Source organism: Lithobates pipiens, unplaced genomic scaffold, assembly GCF_037356315.1.
Source record: "Lithobates pipiens isolate NorthernLeopardFrog02 unplaced genomic scaffold, aLitPip1_a1.2 Scaffold_19, whole genome shotgun sequence".
NCBI classification, from domain to species: domain Eukaryota; kingdom Metazoa; phylum Chordata; class Amphibia; order Anura; family Ranidae; genus Lithobates; species Lithobates pipiens.
The window spans coordinates 26051505-26072867 of record NW_027507764.1 but is presented as its reverse complement, the minus strand read 5'-3'; the positions used below and the strand labels follow the sequence as shown (position 1 = coordinate 26072867).

The window sequence follows — 21363 nt, the reverse complement described above, 5'->3', positions numbered from 1 at the left end:
CACGGTATTTGCGCAGCAATTTTTCGAATGCTTTTTTTTGGAAAAAAAACTGTTTTGTGCTTAAAAAAAAAACACAGTAAAGTTAGCCCAGTTTTTGCATAATGTGAAAGATGAAGTTACACCGAGTAAATAGATACCTAACATGTCACTCTTCAAAATTGCACAGGCTCGTGGAATGGCGCCAAACGTCGCTACTTAAAAATCCCCATAGGCGACGATTTAATTTTTTTTTTACTGGTTATATGTTTTGAGTTACAGAGGAGGTCTAGGGCTAGAATTATTGCTCTCGCTCCAACGTACGCAGCGATACCTCACGTGTGGTTTGAACACCGTTTTCATATGTGGGCGGGACTTACGTATGCGTTCGCTTCTGCATGCGAGCAAATGGGGACAGGGGCGCTTTAAAAAAAAAAAAAAAAATTTATTGTTCATTTTACTTTATTTATTTTAGTTTGACATTTTTTTCCCCAAAAATAAATTTTTTGATCACTTTTATTCCTATTACAAGGAATGTAAACATCCCTTGTAATAGGAATATGGCATGACAGGTCCTCTTTACAGTGAGATGTGGGGTCAATAAGACCCCACATCTCACCTCTAAGCTGGGAAGCCTGAAAAAAAAAAAAAAAAAAAAAAAAAAAAAGATTCTGGATTTGATAGTATTGGCGAGTCGGTAGAAGCACCGGAGGGCGGCGGGAGGGGGGGGTGTGTCTATGGCTGGGTATTGCAGGGTATCACCGACTATGGCTGGGTATGGCTGGGTATATCAGAGTATGGCTGGGTATCTCAGAGTATGGCGTTGCAGAGTATTGCGTTGCAGAGCATTGCAGAGTGTTGCACGGTATTGGCGGGTGTTGCAGAGCATTGCAGAGTGTTGCACGGTATTGGTGGGTGTTGCAGAGCATTGCAGAGTGTTGCAGAGCATTGCAGAGTGTTGCAGGGTATTGGCGGGTGTTGCAGAGCGTTGCAGGATATTGGAGGGTGTTGCAGAGCATTGCAGAGTGTTGCACGGTATTGGCGGGTGTTGCAGAGCATTGCAGAGTGTTGCACGGTATTGGCGGGTGTTGCAGAGCATTGCAGAGTGTTGCAGGGTATTGGTGGGTGTTGCAGAGTGTTGCAGGGTATTGCAGGGTATTGCAGAGTAATGCAGAGTAATGCAGAGTAATGGCAGGGTATTGCAGAGTATTGCAGTGTAATGCAGACTATTGCAGGGTATTGCAGAGTAATGCAGGGTATTGCAGGGTATTGCAGAGTAATGGCAGAGTATTTGCAGGGAATTGAAGGGTTAATTTTCGGTGAGCAGCGATGTGGGCACTGCAGATGCAGCCCACATCGCTGCTGACACCGATCTCCTCCCCCTCCGCTGTTCCGATCGGTACAGAGAGGGGGAGGGAGGAACCGGCGTCATAACATGACGCCGGTTTGTTTACAAGTGATCACTCCGTCATTTGACGGAGCGATCACGTGGTAAACGGCCGCGATGAGCGGCCGTTTACCGTGATCCGTGATGCGCCGGGTCCACAGGACCCGGCGGTCACGGATGCTCTCGAGTGCGCGCCCCAGGGGGCGCGCGAGAGCGGAATTCTGGGAGGACGTCATATGACGGCCTCCCACAGTTAAGAAACCGCCCTAAAGCCGTCATTCGGCTATAGGGCGGTTATTAAGTGGCTAATAAATAAATATATATATATATATATATATATATATATATATATATATATATATATATATATATTATATATACAGTGCCTTGCGAAAGTATTCGGCCCCCTTGAACTTTTCAACCTTTTGCCACATTTCAGGCTTCAAACATAAAGATATAAAATTTTTATTTTTTGTGAAGAATCACCAACAAGTGGGACACAATTGTGAAGTGGAACGAAATCTATTGGATTTTTGAAACTTTTTTAACTAATAAAAAAATGAAAAGTGGGGCGTGCAAAATTATTCGGCCCCCTTGCGTTAATACTTTGTAGAGCCACCTTTTGCTGCGATTACAGCTGCAAGTCGCTTGGGGTATGTCTCTATCAGTTTTGCACATTGAGAGACTGAAGTTATTGCCCATTCTTCCTTGAAAAACAGCTCGAGCTCAGTGAGGTTGGATGGAGAGCGTTTGTGAACAGCAGTTTTCAGCTCTTTCCACAGATTCTCGATTGGATTCAGGTCTGGACTTTGACTTGGCCATTCACACCTGGATACGTTTATTTGTGAACCATTCCTTTGTAGATTTTGCTGTATGTTTGGGATCATTGTCTTGTTGGAAGATAAATCTCCGTCCCAGTTTCAGGTCTTTTGCAGACTCCAACAGGTTTTCATCCAGAATGGTCCTGTACTTGGCTGCATCCATCTTCCCCTCAATTTTAACCATCTTCCCCGTCCCTGCTGAAGAAAAGCAGGCCCAAACCATGATGCTGCCACCACCATGTGTGACAGTGGGGATGGTGTGTTGAGGGTGATGAGCTGTGTTGCTTTTACGCCAAACATATCGTTTTGCATTGTGGGCAAAAAGTTGGATTTTGGTTTCATCTGACCAGAGCACCTTCTTCCACATGTTTGGTGTGTCTCCCAGGTGGCTTGTGGCAAACTTTAGACGAGACTTTTTATGGATATCTTTGAGAAATGGCTTTCTTCTTGCCACTCTTCCATAAAGGGCAGATTTGTGCCGTGTACGACTGATTGTTGTCCTATGGACAGACTCTCCCACCTCAGCTGTAGTTCTCTGCAGTTCATCCAGAGTGATCATGGGCCTCTTGGCTGCATCTCTGATCAGTCTTCTCCTTGTCTGAGCTGAAAGTTTAGAGGGACGGCCAGGTCTTGGTAGATTTGCAGTGGTCTGATACTCCTTCCATTTCAAAATGATCGCTTGCACAGTGCTCCTTGGGATGTTTAAAGCTTGGGAAATCTTTTTGTATCCAAATCCGGCTTTAAACTTCTCCACAACAGTATTACGGACCTGCCTGGTGTGTTCCTTGGTCTTCATGATGCTCTCTGCGCTTTCAACAGAACCCTGAGACTATCACAGAGCAGGTGCATTTATACAGAGACTTGATTACACACAGGTGGATTCTATTTATCACCATCAGTCATTTAGGACAACATTGGATCATTCAGAGATCCTCGCTGAACTTCTGGAGTGAGTTTGCTGCACTGAAAGTAAAGGGGCCGAATAATTTTGCACTCACCACTTTTGAGTTTTTTATTTGCTAAAAAAGTTTAAGTTATCCAATAGATTTCGTTCCACTTCACAATTGTGTCCCACTTGTTGGTGATTCTTCACAAAAAATTAAAATTTTATATCTTTATGTTTGAAGCCTGAAATGTGGCAAAAGGTTGAAAAGTTCAAGGGGGCCGAATACTTTCGCAAGGCACTATATATATATTATCTATTTATTACAGACAGAGCGAACTGCATATATACACAGAACACCCACCCACAACTGATCCCCAATGTCCCCCTCTCATTAAAATAGAACATGCATGTAGGCAATATGACATATAGAGGTATCTTTGTTTACGATCATGCGCAGTACAATTCCCGATATTTAAATTTTCGTACGATAACCATACCAACGATATCCGATGATCGTTCGTTGTGTTCACATACGGGAAAAATGTTCAATCTTGTTCCTTCTATCAATTTCGTATGACCGGCCTTAATCGAAATGCGTCAGCCGTGTACTAATGATTTGATTATCGAACAATCTCTCCGAAAGCGGGATTTTTTATTTTTTTTTGGTTGTCCCTGAATGGCAGTTTGGAAATGTGGTCGCCCTAATGGTAGGTCGGAGGGTGGATGATGCAGGGCGTGTTCTAATTAGGTCAGCTGGTCAACTCCTTCCTGGGTCATGACCTAAAGTCTGTCCAGGAAGGGAGGGAGAAGTAACAGAGAAGTGTTTTTTTACAGCCACCTGGACACTAGAGGTACAAGTGTGTAGAATATATATGGAAAGCTTTATTATTTCTGCAGAAGCAGCACATTAATGCTGGAAGTACCATCAATGTTCTCGGGTTCCAGATTAAGTGCAAATATTTTCAGTTCCAGCTACTCTGCAACTTCTGCTTTATGTATGATATTGCTTCAGCAGCGTGCATGTACCAGCCAGCAGGAATGAACCAAAAAAAGGGAAAAAATTAGTGGCTATCAGTTTAATAACCACTTCAACTGAAAGGTTTTACCCCCCCCCCCCTTAATGACCAGAGCATTTTTGTTGCGATTCGCCACTGCGTCATTTTAACTGACAATTGCGCGGTTGTGCGATGTTGTACCCAAACAAAACTGACGTCCTTTTTTCCCACAAATAGAACTTTCTTTTGGTGGTATTTGATTATCTCTGCGGGTTTTATTTTTTGCGCTATAAATAAAAAAAAAAAAATTTTGAAAAAAAAAAACACAATATCTTAATTTTTGCTTTAATAATTATCCCAATTTTTTTTTTAAAAGTGAATTTTTTTCCCTCAGTTTAGCCCGATATGTATTCTTCTACATGATTTTGGTAATTAAAAAAAATCATAATAAGCGTATATTGATTGGTTTGCACAAAAGTTATAGCGTCTACAAAATGGGATAGATTTATAGCATTTTTATTATTTTTTTTTTTTTTTTTACTTGTATTGGGACTGGGACATTGCAGCGGAAATTACTTTTATCGGGGGGCAGGGGGAGAGGCCCCCCTACCGTGGCCCTTCGAGGGTCTCCACCACTTACCGGACACGCCGGAAGACAATCGCATCCTCTCCCGTAGATGCCTGGCTGCTGAGTGAGGGAAAGATGGCCTCCACCATCTCCATAGCATTGACTGGCGGAAGCGACATCAAACGTCACTTCCGTCCCATGGCTCTTAAAGGAGTTTTTTTTTTTTTTCCTTTTATTTTTATTGCATTTTAGTGTAAATATGAGGTGTGAGATCTTTTTGACCCCGGATCTCATATTTAAGAGGCCCTGTCATGCTTTTTCTATTACAAGGGATGTTTAAATTCCTTGTAATAAGAATAAAAGTGACCCAATTTTTTTTATTTATTTTTTTAAAAAAGGACAGTGTAGAAATAAAAATAAATAAGAAATAAATGTAAAGCGCCCCGTCCCGCCAAGCTTGCGCTCTGAAACAAGCGCATATGTGAGCAGCGCCCGCTTTTGAAAACGGTGTTCAAACCACACATGCGAGGTATCGCCGCGATCGGTAGAGCGAACGCAGTAATTCTAGCCCCAGACCTCCTCTGTAACTCAAAACTGGTAACCTGCAAACATTTTTAAACGTATTATGGAGATTTTTAAGGGTCAAAGTTTGTTGCCATTACACGAGCGGGCGCAATTTTGAAGCGTGACGTGTTGGGTATCAATTTACTTGACGTAACATTATCTTTCACAATGTAAAATAAAAAAATAAAAAAAATGGGTTAACTTTACCATTTTCTGATTTTGTAATTCAAAAAATATATTTTGAATTTATATATATATATATATATATATATATATATATATATATAAAAATTATATATATTTATATATGTATTTTTTTCCAAAAAAGTGCGCTTGTAAGACCGCTGCGCAAATACGGTGTGACAAAGTATTGCAATAACCGCCATTTTATTCTGTAGGGTGTTATATATTATCATTTATATATATATATATATATATAAATATGTTTGGGGGTCCTATGTAGTTTTCTAGCAAAAAAAAATAAAAAATTATTTTAGCTTGTAAACAGAGTCTGAAAACTAGACCCGGTCCGTAAGTGGTTAGAAGAAAGATTATTCTTCCCATGGAACAAAGAACATACATGACACTTTCCACCATACGGTGTCATACTTCAAAACCTCACAGTGTTTTTAACAATTAATACATTACTGGAGTTATATATACTTTCTACGTTAGTTGATGTTCTATCCGTATTAAATATTGTGTGTACTTCGGAACAAAGAACGCACTTGCCAATTACTACCAAACAATGCCATAAAGCAACACTTCACAGTCCTTCCAACTACAATAATGGAGTTACTTGTTGTTACTAGTTGTTTATTTAGGTGAAATGTAATTCCCCGAAGGGTAAAACCAGGATGTTAAATGATTGGAGAATTTACACCGATCTTTACTGACACCTAGAGGCTGTTACGAACAGTTTGCGCCTTGAGTTGAGGCGTACGCCGAGGTGCAACTCACGTTTTGGTATTTACAAAACATTTGTGCTGGTAACACAGCGCTATTCTCCATTTACTCTAGTAATCTCGGCACATGGGAGGCGATCAGTGCGCCACATGGCACGCGGCATCTTCAACTAACTCCCAAATTAAAATAATCTGGAAGTGCCAATATTATAGGGTGATGTGAGGAAGTATAGTAAATATGCCTAAAATAGAATGAGAAAGTAACTTTTTTCTGAACAAGCCTGCGGTGCCTGTACATTTATAACTGTGCGAGGTCGGTAGTGTGAGGAGAGAAGATTGAAGAGACGGGAGTGTCCAGGGAGAAAAAGAGCGGGAAGAGATCGATCCTGAGGTAAAAAGTGGGCGGCAGGAGTCACATTGTATGAAATGGAAGTGCAGTGTTCTTTCATCCCCCCCGATACAATATGGTGAGTGAGCCTCATCTCCCTAAGCCAGGAAGTGTTTTACTGGCAGGATCAGCAGATGACAAAATAGCTAAAAAGCAAGAAAAAAAAATCCAGCATATAAGGGATGTCCTTGGTAAAAACTGAAGCAAAAACACAAGAGAATACTGAAAACATTCATTTGGAAAATGATCATTCCCTGGTGACTCTGTGAAAGAAGACATACAGTATAAAATGGTGATCTACCTTTGTATAGTAATCTATTGCTTCAGTATCTGGAACGGCATAACAAAAAAATCTGCAAATACAACAAGTAGAATCGGATTATGTGAATTTGGTATCATCACAAAGAGCATTTTAGTGATGGATTCGGTAATCTCACATCCGGCTTTATTCTTCTGGCCTTCTCAGACCTTCACTACAACCATGCTGTTCTCTTCTCCACCCTTCTGGTCATAGACACCCTCACATGGACTGCTAACTTACTTTTAATAAGTTCTATTATACTTTCCGCACAGTTGCACACACCAGTGTACTTTTTCTTAGGGAACCTGTCAGTAGGTGGACATCACTTTCTCCACAGTGTCGGTTCCCAATCTTCTGTCCGGCATTCTTCGAGGAGGAACCTCCATCTCCTTCCTTGGCTGTTTCCTGCAGATGGACTTCTTTGTGCTCCTGGGCACCAATGAAAGTCTTCTCTTGTCAGTCGTGGCATTTGATCGATATTTGGCTGTTTGTATTCCCTTACGCTACGTACAACGTGCTGGATGGCATCATCTCTACATTCATTAGTGCACACTTATATTCTGTCACAATGAAAATACTGTGAGGACCGTCTAGTCCACCACTTCTTCTGTGATGTGACATCGCTCCTCAAGCTGTCCTGCTCCAGCACCACCCTAGCTGAGCTCCTAATATACACCGAAGGTTCTATGGTTATTACTATTCCGTTCCTTTTGATACTTGTTTCCTATGCGAGCATTGCATTGTCTAACCGCTTCAGCCCTGGACCGTTTTGCTGGTCAAAGACCAGACCACTTTTTGCGATTCGGCACTGCGTCGCTTTAACTGACAATTGCGCGGTCGTGCGACGTGGCTCCCAAACAAAATTGACGAGCTTTTTTTCCCACAAATAGAGCTTTCTTTTGGTGGTATTTGATCACCTCTGTGGTTTTTATTTTTTGCGCTATAAACAAAAATAGAGCGACAATTTTGAAAAAAAAAACGCATTATTTTTTACTTTTTGTTATAATAAATATCCCCCAAAAATATATAAAAAAAAGTTTTTTCCCTCGGTTTAGGCCGATACATATTCTTCTACATATTTTTGGTAAAAAAAAAAAAAAAACGCAAGAAGCGATTGATTGGTTTGCGCAAAAGTTATAGCGTTTACAAAATAGGGGATAGTTTTATGCCATTTTTCTTAATTTTTTTTTTTTTTACTAGTAATGGCGGCGATCAGCTATTTTTTATTGCGACTGCGACATTGTGGCTGACACATCGGACATTTTTGACACATTTTTGGAACCATTGTCATTTATACAGCAATCACTGCTATACAAATGCACTGATTCCTGTGTAAATGACACTGGCAGTGAAGGGGTTAACCAGTGGGTGGCAGTGTAGGGGTTAAGTGTTCCTAGGGGTGTGTTACTAACTGTTGGGGGCTGGGCTTTAATTTAGTGAACACTGATCTCTGCTCCAATCACATGGAGCAGAGATCAGCGTCACTAGTTGCTAGGCAGAACGGGGAAATGCTGTTTACAACGGCATTTCTCAGTTCAGCCGCCCCCTGAGACGATTGCGGGTATGCCCGCGGCGATCGAGTCCGCGGGACCCGCGACCGGACTCACGGGGGTCCCGACCAGCACGCGAGCGTGCCGCCGGCGGCGGCGCGATGGCAGGGCGGCAAATATAAAGGGACGTACAGGTACGGCCATTTGCCTGCCCGCGCCATTCTGCCGACGTACATCGTCGTGCGCTGGTCGGGAATCGGTTAAAGGTACAGCGTTACAAAGTAAAAATGGGTATTGGTACTAGTACTCGGTCTAACAAACTAGTATCAGCGCAACCCTAGTATGTGGTTGTAGGATATACCCCACCCCCCCATGTGCAGTGCTAGCAGTCTCGCTCTCTCACGTTGGTGTGGATGTGTAATGCCTTGTTTTATCCTTTTAACCTCTGTTTCAAAAGATCTGACGGTGCCAAACTCTGCTGTGAATATATTTTTAACTTTCTGAAATGGTTAAAGCGGAGCTTCACCCAATTTGTCAGCTACCCGCTCACACTTCCGGGTGATTTCGCAGAGACCTTGCCACGGCAAGATCACTGGGAAAGTTGGAGGGGGGCCTCCACCTGCGTGCATAGTAGGGAACCGGCTGTGAAGCTGCAAGGCTTCACTGTCGGTTTCCCTTACTGGCAATGGGGCGCCGTTGGCAGCTGAGAGCCGATGAAAACATTTAGACCTCTTTCACACAGGGCGTTTTTGCAGCGTTTTAGCGCTAAAAATAGCGCTCTCAATGGACCCTTTCACACCAAGGCGTTGCGCTGGCTGGGCGTTGAGAAAAGTCCTGCAAGCAGCATCTTTGGAGCAGCTTTTGGGCGTTGAAAAAAGCGCTTCAAAAATGCTCCTCTCCATTGGAATGAATTGAAAGTGCTGTAAAAACGCCCTGAAAATGCCTATTATCTGCCCTGAGCTGTAGAAAAAGTCACATTATCTCAAAAAGAGTAAACATGCAAGTAGAAAGAGAGCATCTACAATAGGACTGAAATTGTGGAAAGGTCACAATGATTTCCAAGCCATCAAAGTGCCAAAGAAATCCTAGAAAAATGTAGATTTGAAGTAAAACAAGACACTGCTTGTACTTTATATAAACTGCTTGTTTTTACATGATCTCATAAACAAAAGATAAACATGCAAGTAAAAAGATCGCATCCACAGCAACAGGACTAGCTGTGGGGAGGTAACATGATCTCACTGAAGTGTAGGATGCTGGGAAATCAGGTAATCCTGTTTGTAGAGGTGGATAGGAGCTAAGAGAAGATGGAGGTTGAAAGAGACCAGCAAGACCAAGAACAAATGACAGATATAGCAGAAAGAAGCAGAGCATATGAGCCTGAAGAATTTATCAACACCATGAGGGGCTTCCCAGAGCTATGGGATTTGAAAAATAAAAACTTTGCCAATAGAAACTGGAAAAATAGGACTTGGAAAATAGTGGCAGAGAGGCATATCCCAGAGTGGGAAAAAATGTCCAAGAAACAGAAAAACAACAAGCGTAAGTACCAGAACCCCATCACCCTCCAGTTTAGACTAGTCCCAAATCCCTATCCCTTACCCACTAGTCCCAAATCCCTATCCCTCTCCCACTAGTCCCAAATCCCTATCCCTCTCCCACTAGTCCCAAATCCCTATCCCGCTCCCACTAGTTCCAAATCCACATTCCGCTCCCACTGGTCCCAAATTCCAAAATCTAGAACCATAATCCCACTCCCACTGGTCCCGAAACCCAAATCTCCAACCATAATCCCGCTCCCACTGGTCCCAAAACCCTAATCTAGAGCCATAATCCCGCTCCCACTGGTCCCAAAACCCTAATCTAGAGCCATAATCCCGCTCCCACTGGTCCCAAAACCCTAATCTAGAGCCATAATCCCGCTCCCACTGGTCCCAAAACCCTAATCTAGAACCATAATCCCGCTCCCACTGGTCCCAAAACCCTAATCTAGAACCATAATCCCGCTCCCACTGGTCCCAAAACCCTAATCTAGAACCATAACCCCGCTCCCACTGGTCCCAAAACCCTAATCTAGAACCATAATCCCGCTCCCAAAACCCTAATCTAGAACCATAATCCCGCTCCCACTGGTCCCAAAACCCTAATCTAGAACCATAATCCCGCTCCCACTGGTCCCAAAACCCTAATCTTCAACCATAATCCCACTCCCACTGGTCCCAAAACCCTAATCTAGAACCATAATCCCGCTCCCACTGATCCCAAATCCATTGAAGCTAATATTTGACTATAGACTACAAAAATACAATACGATACAAGTTTCAGCAATGAATATAAAAGATGTATTAAAAATATGTTGTGTTTTGTCACCGGAGTGTTGTTAGTTGTTAGCACGTCTTCAGGAGCAAATCGGGTTATAAGCAGCAGAAAAAGCGATAATATATATGTGTAGATAATTGTCAGCTTGCTGGTAAGCAATTAATTAGCACTAAATTGGTATCAACAAGGTAGGGTCAATTGCATTTTCCATTTTGTAGTGATGTTTGTAAGTTTATTTGTTACACATATACAAGAAAACAAAAATTAATTGTATTATGTTTATTACATGACACGAATAATCAAACAATATATAATCTTATCAACATACTATATCATACAATAAAAAAGACACAAAGTTTAGTATTTAAAACATTGTGGTTATACATAACAAATTAACAGTGCTACAACAAATACCGTATATACTCAAGTATAAACTGTTATAAATAGAATATTATTTATTTAATTTTTAATGATATATAAACTTGCCCACGTAGGGGCCAAACATTACACACGCAACAGAAGTTCCTCCAGTTCAGCCGAGGACCACACCGGGGCACAACTTATAACATCAATCTATGAATAGGAGACATGTTTTTGTTCAATCGGGGATTGCAAAAAAGAATTAAATCATATCTCCCTGCCAGCTTAGTTCACCAGCGGGGCTCATGAAATAATCAGCCAATTTATCCCTGACTGTGAATCCAACGTGGACATAGTCTGCCGGTTCCAAATTGTGTGACAAAGTGTCCTCAAAATTGATACCATCTCTCTCTTGTACCAGGTTGTGTAAAACACATGCTGCTTTTATAATTTTCATAAAATTTTCAAATTAATTGGCTTGTGGAAAATTTGCCATTTGTTGGCAAGTATTCCAAAAGCGCATTCTACTAGCCTGCGCGCACGGCCGAGACGGTAATTGAACACTCTCTTTCGTTGGTCAAGATTCCTCTGTGAGTAGGGCTTCATTAGGTGTTCATTAATAGCGAATGCCTCATCAGCTACGAACACAAAAAGGCATATCAGGATTTTCTGTCCCAGGTAGTGGTTTGTTCTCCGGTATATCTAGTTTGTTTGCAACTAGTCTCTTTCCAAACTTAGAATTTTGAAAAACAGTTGAATCTGCACAACTTCCATATGATCCGATATCTACAAATAGGAATTTGTAGTCTGCATCAACAACAGCCATAAGAACAATCGAAAAATACTTCTTGTAATTAAAATATCTACTTCCACTGTGACAGGGTTTTATAACCCTAATTTGTTTTCCATCGATAGCTCCCAGGCAGTTAGGAAAGTTTGTTTTACTCCAGAAGCGATCGGCAACATCTTTCCATTTCTCTTTATTCCGTAATGGCATGAATTCTGTTTTTAGATTCCATATAGCATCACACGTTACTTTCAAAATCTCACAAATTGTGGATATGCCTATGCAGTATTCATATTGCAGTGATGTATAGCTATTTCCAGTAGCAAGATATCTGTAAATAAAAACATGATATAATTCAATATCTTTCAGTTGAACAACTTAAAAAAAGGTGGAAGACATTAAAAGACAATTATAGGAGGGAGCTCAAGAAACAATCACAAATAAGAAGCGGATCATGTGCCAAGAAATCGAGAGTGTACTGCCATTTTATGGAACTTCAGTTTCTTAAACCAGTGATGGATATGAGAGAGTAAGTATATATTTTTGAAGAGTTGTGTGTGTGTGTATATATATGTGTATATATATATATATATATATATATATATATATATATATATATATATATATATATATATATATATATATATATATATAGATTTTTTTTTCTATATTTCTTTTCAGAACCGAATGCAATGTTGACTCGGCAACAGAGGACGAGCGAGATACTGAGCAGCAGGAGGATGTGGCTGGTCCTCCAATTGTCCGTCATTTGATGAAAATGAGCCAGGTAGTCCTATTGCTAAAGAGCCGGAACAGCAACGAAAAAGAAAAACAAAACAGCTGCAATGTGAGGACTTTGTTGAGATGGTCAAGCAGATGTTAGCTGCACATCGAAAAGACATGGGGGGTAGTGCTGCCTTTACCCGGAGTTTAATACCTCTAATTGATTCAGTGGACAAAAAATGGCAGTGTGCAATGAGAAGTGACATTCTTCGTCTCATTGAAAATTACCAAAACAAAAGTTGTTCAAACTCCAGACAAGATGTACAAAACAATGATACGTATCAGAATTATGAGAATAGAATTATTCAATACTCTGGCCCTTCCAACATACATTACCCTGCTCCAGCTTCCATCCAGTACCCCGGACCATCAATGTATCCCATACCACCTACTCCCACCTTTGACACTGCCCGTTTCCCCATGTATAGGGCACAACATAATCTCACCCATCCCTCCCTTATATCATGACCTGTAATATATTCTTTTTGTTAGATTATTGTTGTTTTCTATATAAGTTTCAAGTTGTGAATATTGGTTATATTTAAAAAAAATAATAATTCAGTTGTTATTGTTGTTTAATAGTTTATTGCAATATCTTACATTTTCTACAGTTTAAAAATAAATATAGTTTTTTTGCAATTATGTTGTCTTTATTAAATTCATGATATAATTTATTGATTTGTCTACTTATATATACCATTAATAACCTACCTTAGTGTTATAAGCAAACGTTCACATGGAGGTATTGCCTCTCTGTAGTGGGTATCATGTCTCAGTAAGGCAGGCGACAACATATCCAGAAGAAAAGTCAAATCTGGGACAGAAAAAAAGGTAATATGTTTAGACTATTGTGAGTTTTTGATTTTTGGACTAGTGGGAGTGGGATTAGGGTTAGGGGTTTGGGACCAGTGGGAGTGGGATTATGGTTCTAGATTTGGGTTTTGGGACCAGTGGGAGCGGGATTATGGTTCTAGATTAGGGTTTTGGGACCAGTGGGAGTGGGATTATGGTTCTAGATTAGGGTTTTAGGACCAGTGGGATTATGGTTCTAGATTAGGGTTTTAGGACCAGTGGGATTATGGTTCTAGATTAGGGTTTTGGGACCAGTGGGAGCAGGATTATGGTTCTAGAGTAGGGTTTTGGGACAAGTGGGAGCGGTATTATGGTTCTAGATTAGGGTTTTGGGACCAGTGGGATCATGGGACCAGTGGGGGCGGGATTATGGTTCTAGATTAGGGTTTTGGGACGAGTGGGGTTAGGGACCAGTGGGAGTGGGATTATGGTTGGAGATTAGGGTTTTGGGACCAGTGGGAGCAGGATTATGGTTCTAGATTAGGGTTTTGGGACCAGTGGGAGTGGGATTAGGGTTCTAGATTTGGGACCAGTGGGAGTGGGATTAGGGTTTTAGGACCAGTGGGATTATTCTAGATTTGGGTTTTGGGACCAGTGGGATTATGGTTCTAGATTTGGGACGAGTGGGATTAGGGTTGGAGATTAGGGTTTTGGGACCAGTGGGAGTGGGATTATGGTTCTAGATTTGGGTTTTGGGACCAGTGGGAGTGGGATTATGGTTGGAGATTTGGGACCAGTGGGAGCGGGATTAGGATATAGATACTTACGTTCCAATGCTCATTCGAGTAGTTTCGGAATTTGTCTGGGTGCACTCTTAGGTGCTCATATAGCAACACAAATTGCCCAATAGAGCTGTGTGTTTGTAGGATGAGATGAACCCAATACCGACGTTGCTGCCTCTGTTTGTGGATATTTTCCTAATACAGTAGCACAAACATCAAGAACAGCTCCATGAACTCCATCATCTTTCTGTATCCTCTCTCACCTCACAAGATCCCAGGAAGTAAACAGGAAGTGATGTAGGGAGGTGAGGTGGCTCTTTGACGCCCAACTCTTGTAAAACACTGTAAAAATGCCCACAGCATTGCGGTAATTTTAACGCTGTAAAAACGCTCTAATAACGCGGTAAAAATAGCGGCGTTTTACCGCTGACGCTATGGGCGGTGTGGTGTGAAAGTGCTCTTAAGCAGAAATGTGGTCAGCTACTTGTTATAACCTCATTTTTCAACATGCATTAAGAAGGCAGCTTTCACACCGATGCGTCGGCAGTAAAGCGCTGCTAATTTTTGTGGCGCTTTACCGTAGTTTTTGCAGATGTATTCGGCCGATTAGCATGGTGCTTTTAAACCCCGGTAGCGGCCGAAAGGGTTAAAACCGCCCCCACAAAGCGCAGCTGCCAATTCATATCAATGGGCAGGAGTGGTGTACACGCCACTCCGAAGATGCTGCTTGCAGGAGTTTTTTAAAGTCCTGGCAGCGCACCGCCTCGGCTTTCACACTGAGACTGCAGGGGAGCCGTTGCTGATGTGGTGTAACAACTTTACTACCACAATGTATCCAAAAGCCAGCTAGAATATGGTTCTCTTGTTCTGGGAGGGTGTGTCAGGGCTGGCTTAGCCCTTCCTCCTCTGGGCTGGCCACTCAGCTGTCGGCTAATGGCCAGCTCTCTTCTCTCTCCACAGTTACCAGCTGTTTCCAATGATGCTCGTCTGGCCTGCCTATCTAAAGTCTTCCAGCTCATTTCTCCATTGCCTTCACATTTAGTCACATCACTAGGAACTATCTCCTGCTGTTGTTTCAAGACTGGCTTGCTGACATCCCTCCTGGCTTCCATCCTGCTTGCAGTTGCTCTCCTTGGATCCCTGACGTCTGGACTGGCTGATTACCCGATCTGGTTTATGAACTTTGGACTGGCTGACTACCCGATCTGGCTACTGGACTCTGGCTAGCTTGACTACGCTTTTTCCTATTTACCTTTTTATTTTTATTAATAAACAAATGTGATTTGATTGTACTTCTGTCTCTGTCTGTTTCATGGTTCCTTACAGGGTGCCTATGGACGTCCTCATAGAAAGTGCTTTATGCGTGGCCCCTTGGGCACACATCAGGCATGCTCCTGTGAAGTTTCTCAAAACTTTTTATTTTTTATATACTCATATGTTCTGTTGTATTAGGCTTTTTTTTGTGTGCTCAGTGATTAACATCAACGTGTTGGGCTACAAATCGGGTTCCCAGGCAGGGCAACACTGGCTTCCACAGTCAACTTTACTTATGTAATGTAATTGACACGACACAGCCAAGAGGTATGGTTGGCAAAACAGCAGGGTTCCAGGCCAATGGTTACATCACCCTAAAAATATAGTATTTAACTGCTTGCCAACTCCCTCACGCCAATGTATGTCGGCAGAAGGGCTCATACAGGCAAACTAAGCGTATCTGTACATTGCCCTTTAAGAGGCGGCAAGCTCTGAGTCGGGTCGCGCGGGCTCGATGTCCGCAGGGACACCCAAAATCGTCTCACAGAGAGCAAGAACGGGGAGATGCTAATGTAAACGAGCATCTCCCCGTTCTGCCTAATGAAAGTGTCACTGATCTCTGCTCCTTGCCCCCCCACAGTTAGAATCACTCCCCAGTACATAACCCCTACACTGCCCCGTAGTGGTTAAACCCTTGCCAGTGTCATGTACAAAGCAATCGGTGTATTTGTATAGCACTGATTGCTGTATAAGGGACATTTTTGGGACCATTGTCCCATTCGTCATAATGTAGTGGTCATTACAGTGGCGGGGGGGTGTGTTTTTTGGAAGCACCTGATTGGAGCCATAGGCTGTAATAGGCCATGCTGGGCGTTCGCTGTTCACAAGAAAGCAAATTCTCACTTTCCTAACACTGAACGGCCTCTCAACTAATCAGGTGCTTGGGTCTGTTACTTGATTGGCTGGAATGACAGGAATGACAGGCGCTGTGATTGGATGCCGCCTATCAGGCATTCAATTATAGCAGAGGATGGGAATAGGACAGGAGAAAATCAAAAACAAAATTGGAGCACCAGCGGCCACTGGTATCCATGCTTTCATATTTATGCCAAATTCTGATGAAATTGAGACTCGTCATAACAGGCAAAGTTATTCAAATCTGTCACATTTTGGTGAGCCTTTGGGAATTCTAGCCTTTCCTGTTCTTGGCTGTCAGGAGTGGTACCTGGTGTGGTCTTCTGCTGTAGACCATATGCTGTGTGTGTGTGTGTGTGTGTGTGTGTGTGTGTGTGTGTGTGTGTGTGTGTGTGTGTGTGTGTGTGTGTGTGTGTGTGTGTGCATACCTTGGTTGTAACGAGTGGTTATTTGAATTACTATTGCCTTTCTATCATCTGTAACCAGTCTGTCCATTCCCCTGACATGAACAAGGCATTTTCCTCCAAACAACTGACGCTCGCTGGATATTTTCTTTTCCCACCTAATCCCGAGAAACGGTTGTGCGTGAATCTCAGATCAGCAGTTAATGCCATAATCAAGTTGTCTTTACCACATCTAGATGCCTAACTGCGTTGAGTTGCCACCATGTGATTGGCAGATTTAGCAATTTGTGTACTAATAGAGTGGCCAGTGAGTGTATACCGGGAAGACCATCCTAAGGGCACTAATATATATGAAAATAGTGACAAAGGCTATAAAAAGATATAATTTTTTTAAAGCACCGATTTTTTTATTTTTTTCTCCCTCTAATACAGTCCACTGTGGTAAATCTAATAGCTTTATTTTGTCCTTTAAATCCAGGAAGATACTGAACCTGAAAATGAGCTGGACCAAAAAAAACCTATACAATTTCTTCCAAAAAAAAACCTGTATGCCGAAAAGATGCTGATGTATCCAAACAGGATGAAGGACTCAATTCAATGCAAAACTTCTATTGCTCAAAATAGCAGAGTAATGCGTCCTTTTTAAAAAAAAAAAAACAAATAGCGGTCACACTGCAGTAGAACCTGCACATGTACAATCCATTGCAATGTATTGTGTGGATTCTGAAAGCAGTGATTCTGATTGCCATGACGAAGCACAATCCTGTGATGGATCATTCTGTGTCAGTAACCCCCAGACGATGTCTGAGGACGAAACGCGTCAGAAGGACTCCACTGTTGCCTGTTTTATAAGAAGCGCTTGTTTTGAACTACAGAAATGTGAGTTTATCATATTTTTTTATAAATTTTATTTTAACGGAATTACACTATATGTTCCTATACTTTTTTTTCTATACATTCATCATCTTGAACTGGGCCTTTTTATACGAGGAGAGAATCTATTGTTGGTTGGAAGAATTTTGAGATGACTATTTGTTAGTCTAACCTTGGCTAAATCCACGGTATTGGGCCTCTTAACATCGGCTAATTGGAACGTCCACGATCAGTTCAAAGTTTGCAAGACCCTTAGAACATATGTTAATTTGGGTCATATTTATCTGGTAAGCCTACATTTGTTGAGGTGGCGGTATCATCACATTGGTGTTTGCATGTTTATCCTTCTGGGAACTAGGCGGCATATCTGAGGTTTTGCACGTGGGACTTGAACACTGTTCGGATTTAGAAAGGACTTTAATTAAAATTTTTTGCACCGTTTTTATTCATCATTATAAAGTTTTGGTGTTTACCTGTTCACTAAAAAAAAAATTCTTTTGTAATGTCTATGCAGTTTGTACATGGATATTTGCTTGATTTATATTTTCGCTCCATTATAATGGTTTAGCGCTACTTTTTGTTTATAATATCTGTGTCAGTAACCTAGTTGATGTCCACATTACAATAAGTTCAGAAAATAGTGAGGGTGACAATGGAAGCACTTTGCAACAACGGGATCAACTAGCGCCACAAATAGTGACAACAAAGGAGAGTCGTCCTAATATGGAAGAATCTACTTCTGAACTGTCTCTTGACATTCAGGTATTCCCTGAACACGAGATCGTATTGCCTGAGCACGAGATCGTATTGCCTGAGCACGAGATCGTATTGCAACAACGGGATCAACTAGCGCCACAAATAGTGACAACAAAAGAGTCTTCCTAATATGGAAGAATCTACTTCTGAACTCTATCTTGACATTCAGGTATTGCCTGAACACGAGATCGTATTGCCTGAGCACGAGATCGTATTGCCTGAGCACGAGATCGTATTGCCTGAGCACGAGATCGTATTGCCTGAGCACGAGATCGTATTGCCTGAGCACGAGATCGTATTTTGCCTGAGCACAAGATCGTATTGCCTGAGCACGAGATCATATTTTGCCTGAGCACAAGATCGTATTGCCTGAGCACGAGATCATATTTTGCCTGAGCACAAGATCGTATTGCCTGAGCACGAGATCGTATTGCCTGAGCACGAGATCGTATTGCCTGAGCACGAGATCGTATTGCCTGAGCACGAGATCGTATTTTGCCTGAGAACAAGATCGTATTGCCTGAGCACGAGATCATATTTTGCCTGAGCATGAGATCGTTTTGCCTGAACACGAGATCGTATTGCCTGAGCGCGAGATCGTATTGCCTGAGCGCGAGATCGTATTGCCTGAGCGCGAGATCGTATTGCCTGAGCGCGAGATCGTATTGCCTGAGCGCGAGATCGTATTGCCTGAGCACGAGATCGTATTGCCTGAGCACGAGATCGTATTGCCTGAGCACGAGATCGTATTGCCTAAACACGAGATCGTATTGCCTGAACACGAGATCGTATTGCCTGAACACGAGATCGTATTGCCTGAACACGAGATCGTATTGCCTGAACACGAGATCGTATTGCCTGAGCACGAGATCGTATTGCCTGAGCACGAGATCGTATTGCCTGAGCACGAGATCGTATTGCCTGAGCACGAGATCGTATTGCCTGAGCACGAGATCGTATTTTGCCTGAGCACGAGATCGTAAACACGAGATCGTATTGCCTGAACACGAGATCGTATTGCCTGAGCACGAGATCGTATTGCCTGAGCACGAGATCGTATTGCCTAAACACGAGATCGTATTGCCTGAGCACGAGATCGTATTGCAACAACGGGATCAACTAGCGCCACAAATAGTGACAACAAAAGAGTCTTCCTAATATGGAAGAATCTACTTCTGAACTGTATCTTGACATTCAGGTATTTTGCCTGAGCACGAGATCGTATTGCCTGAGCACGAGATCGTATTTTGCCTGAGCACGAGATCGTATTGCCTAAACACGAGATCGTATTGCCTAAACACGAGATCATATTGCCTGAGCACGAGATCGTATTGCCTGAGCACGAGATCGTATTGCCTGAGCACGAGATCGTATTGCCTGAGCATGAGATCGTATTGCCTAAACACGAGATCGTATTGCCTGAGCACGAGATCGTATTGCAACAACGGGATCAACTAGCGCCACAAATAGTGACAACAAAAGAGTCTTCCTAATATGGAAGAATCTACTTCTGAACTGTATCTTGACATTCAGGTATTGCTTGAGCACGAGATCGTATTTTGCCTGAGCACGAGATCATATTTTGCCTGAGCACGAGATCGTTTTGCCTGAACACGAGATCGTATTGCCTGAGCACGAGATCGTATTGCCTGAACACGAGATTGGATTGCCTGAGCACGAGATCGTATTGCCTGAGCGCGAGATCGTATTGCCTGAGCGCGAGATCGTATTGCCTGAGCACGAGATCGTATTGCCTGAGCACGAGATCGTATTGCCTGAGCACGAGATCGTAGAGGAGGAGATCATTGAGAATGCATCGGCTGAGGAAGATAAACGCAAAGGTTCTCAGACTTTAGCAGAATTAAAAGCAACCAAAAAAAAAAAAAAAGGGACATGCAGCTTTAATGCTGATTGGCTGACAAAATATGCCTTGATGAGAAAGAGTTCTCTCGGCGTGGAGTATGCCTTGTGTACTCTTTGTTGCAAGGATATTAATATTGGCCATGGTGGAGCAAATGTCATCAAAATCCATAGCAAGTCTTGGATCCATACAGAAAAGGCTGCACTAGAAGACTCATTGACGGGTAATAGAAGAATAACCACATGGGACAGTACATCAGGAAAACGCCACACTAGATGATCAAGTCAAACGAGCTGAACTGCTGTGGACTTGTCTTCTTAATTGAACACAACATTTCCTTTCTAACAAGTGACCATGCAACTAAGCTGTTCATAAAAATGTTCCCAGGAGAGGTCACAGCAAGATTTGCATGCGGTCGAACTAAGACCACACATCTGTGTTATGGTGTTATAGCACCAGAAGAAAATACAATGGTTGCTGATGTATTGTCAGCTACAGAAGATGGCTGGTTTGCTATTGCTACTGACGGAAGTAGTGACACAGAGCATAAAATGTTCCCAATTCTTGTCACGCATCATGAAAAGAACGCCATGAATGTTGTTACATCATTGCTGGATATGTTCCCCAGTAACAAGGCAACAGGTGAAAACAAACATATTCAACGCGATCAATGAAGTGATCAATGAAAAAGGCCTAAAATTGGAAAAAATGTGTAGCATAGCGCAGTGACAATGCAAGTGTCATGATAGGAAGGCATAACATTGTGTTTAGTAGAGTACAATCACAACAACCTCTAGTATTCGATGTGGGTTGTCCGTGTCATCTTGCACATTTACTAAGTCAACGATCTGTCAGGTTTTGTCTGTGAATGTGGAAGAACTTATAACTGACACTTATTATCACTTTGAGAAAGCTTGTGGCCGAAAACAGGATTTGCGAGGACTTTATGGTCTTCTGTGCTACCAACGTCAGGAAAGTTCTAAAGCACAGCTCAACCCGTTGGCTTAGCCAAATGAAATGTGTGGAAAGAATTCTTTAGAAATGGGATGCATTAAAAGGCTACTTTCTAACATATTTTCAAGATGATAACAGGCAAGGTAGGAAGAAAGGGAATGAAAGAGAAAAACGTTTGGTTGCAAAGTTTGAAGACAGAATCACAAAGATCTACCTCTATTTTATCCATGTGGTGTTAAATG

At 42.1% G+C, this 21363-nt stretch overlaps 1 pseudogene; it reads left to right on the top strand.

The window, feature by feature from the left end:
• The first annotated feature begins 6566 nt into the window (after nt 1-6566).
• On the top strand, nt 6567-18435 carry LOC143997962 (olfactory receptor 1J21-like; annotated as a pseudogene).
• The last annotated feature ends 2928 nt before the right edge of the window (nt 18436-21363 follow it).